The sequence below is a fragment of the Aplysia californica genome, unplaced genomic scaffold (assembly GCF_000002075.1).
Source record: "Aplysia californica isolate F4 #8 unplaced genomic scaffold, AplCal3.0 scaffold00027, whole genome shotgun sequence".
NCBI classification, from domain to species: Eukaryota; Metazoa; Mollusca; class Gastropoda; order Aplysiida; family Aplysiidae; genus Aplysia; species Aplysia californica.
This window is the reverse complement of record NW_004797297.1, coordinates 471740-474188: the sequence shown is the minus strand read 5'-3', so window position 1 is coordinate 474188 and position 2449 is coordinate 471740.

Below are 2449 nucleotides of genomic sequence, written 5' to 3'. Positions count from 1 at the left end.
CTTTTCTTTTTATTCGATACCTTAGAGTACACAGCAAACGTTTATTAATCCTAGTCCTAGTAAACACATGATGTGCAATGGCTTCGAACAGCGGGGAAATTTTTTTAATTAGCGTACATATCATATGGAAGGGTGAGGAAATTCTACATGTAGTTTTGAACCATAAATAAGAGAATGGCCCCTCTTGTTCACCTGGGGGGGTGGGGTGGGGGACTCTCGTAGCCTAGAGGCAAAGGTGTTCACCTCTCATTCAATAGGTCCCGGGTTCGAATCCGGAATGTGACAGAAAATTTTCTTCCCTTAAATTGTCTCTTTTCACCTCCTTTCCTGCTCTCTGGCAATGTTCTATCGTCTCCACTGTCTGCCCCCCCCCCCCCCTTTTCCACATCTTTTGCCCCCTCCTCTGGGCTCCCGACTCTTTCAGCAGCCTTTCTATTGCTACTCCATGGCTCCTCTTACTGCTGTCTTTCAGCCACACCTCTGATCTTATGGCAGAAAATATCTATACCTAGGCTTCTCGGACAAGGGCGAAAAATCTCAGAGGTCCCGTGTGCAAGTTGCGCACGTTAAAGATCCCTTGGTGGTCCAAAATCGATAAGAGTAGGTTTCGGCAACCACCCGGGCAAAATTCAAAATTTCCTGCCATCTGAAACTGTTTAATGTATCCCGCGCGCTCGTATGACCTTATGTAGTTTGCGAGCGCCGTAAAACATTTACACCCCCCCCCCCACCACACACACACACACACACACACACACACACACACACACACACACCACCACACACACACACAAAAGAAAGAAAGTTCACCTGGGCTAGCAACTGATCCAGAAAAGAATCTTTAACAGGCAGACCACCTACGGTTCTGGCAGCATTTCCTGCAGGTCCGTAAAAAATACTGGATGGGCGTCTGTGGTGTAATCAAGGAGCTTAGAACTGTATTACTCCTTGTGTGTAATGGTTGCGTTCTACAAGGATGGCTGGTGCCTCTATAAATAAATCATTGACGGTCATGGTTGCATTCTTCGTCGTTACAAGCACAACGCATGAGTTCGCCTCTTTATTTAAAGGCCTATAATTAAACTGTGTCAATGAGCCGTAAAATATGTAGATCTACAATCAAAAGCATGGATCTCACTTTTTTATTTTAAATTAACCCACCAGGCTGAGTTGAGAGGCCAAAGAGTAAAGAGTCTTTGCTGCAAGCAGGCGCGGTTCCTCCCTATACCACGGCCGTGCAGTGCCGCATAACATTTTAAAAATGTTCTATTACGTAAACCACCCACCCACAATAATAAAATAAAAGAAGCCGGAAACAAACACTAGCCAAATATTATATACCAAAACAAGGTCCTTGCTGGCGCCATAACTGTCATTTTTGTGTCTATAGCGCCGTAAAACATCTACAATGCCATGCCAAAGTCCCACGCGCTTAAACTATAAATGATAGGATATTCAACAGTGGTAACCTGACCTATAAAAATCGCTCTTTGGCCATGACAACACTCGTAGCGAGTTTGGCGGTTCATTAATTTTAATAAGACGGTACATCTCAAATGTGCTCCTGCTGAATAGTTCAGAAACGTAGCCCACAGTAGGCACAGTAGGAGCATGCATCTCTTTCATGTCCCTTTCCCACACATCTCCGCGCCGTGTTTTCTGTGGCCTACCCTTGCCTCGTTCTCCCTGTGGGTTCCACTGCGGCGATGTCTTGTGATGTTTCCGCTGGGTTTTCTGAGGGCGTGTCCCATCCATCATCACTTTCTTAGTCCCATTTCTACTTCTATACCCCTGTGTCCTGTCCTTGACCACAGCTCTTCGTTTATTATTCTATCCTGCCACTTACTTCTTAAGTTCTTAGGATACTCCTCATAGATTCTACACCTGTTGATGAAAGTCTGGACTTTATTCAGTACTGTCTTTGTTGTCTTCCAAGTTTCGTAGCCGTAGAGGAGCATAGACTTGACGTTGGAGTTACAAAGTCGAATCTTGGTGCGCAGTGAGATGTTGCTTGCTTTCCAGATTTGATAATTGCTTGAATGCTGACATTGCCTTGGGGTTCTTGCTTATTACTTACAAACAATACGCATGTTGACCATAATATACTTGTCACCTCAAAAGTCCAGGGGAAGGTAAATGTAGGTTTCGCGAACCACCAAGCACAAATTAAGCTAGCGTATCGCAGCCTTTCAATATCAACAGTCTCAGTAATGCCATGTCATCATGATCAGAATCCGAGACATTACATTGCTGTCAGTTTGAAAGCAAGACGAGTTAAAGTCAACATAATCTCTCTCTCTCTCTCTCTCTCTCCCTCTCTCTCTCTCTCTCTCTCCACTCTCTCCATCTCCCTCTCTCTCTCTATCTATCTATCTATCTATCCCTCAACTCTCTCTATTTCTCTCTCTCTCTCTCTCCCTCTCATTCTCTCTCTTTCCTTCTCTCTCTC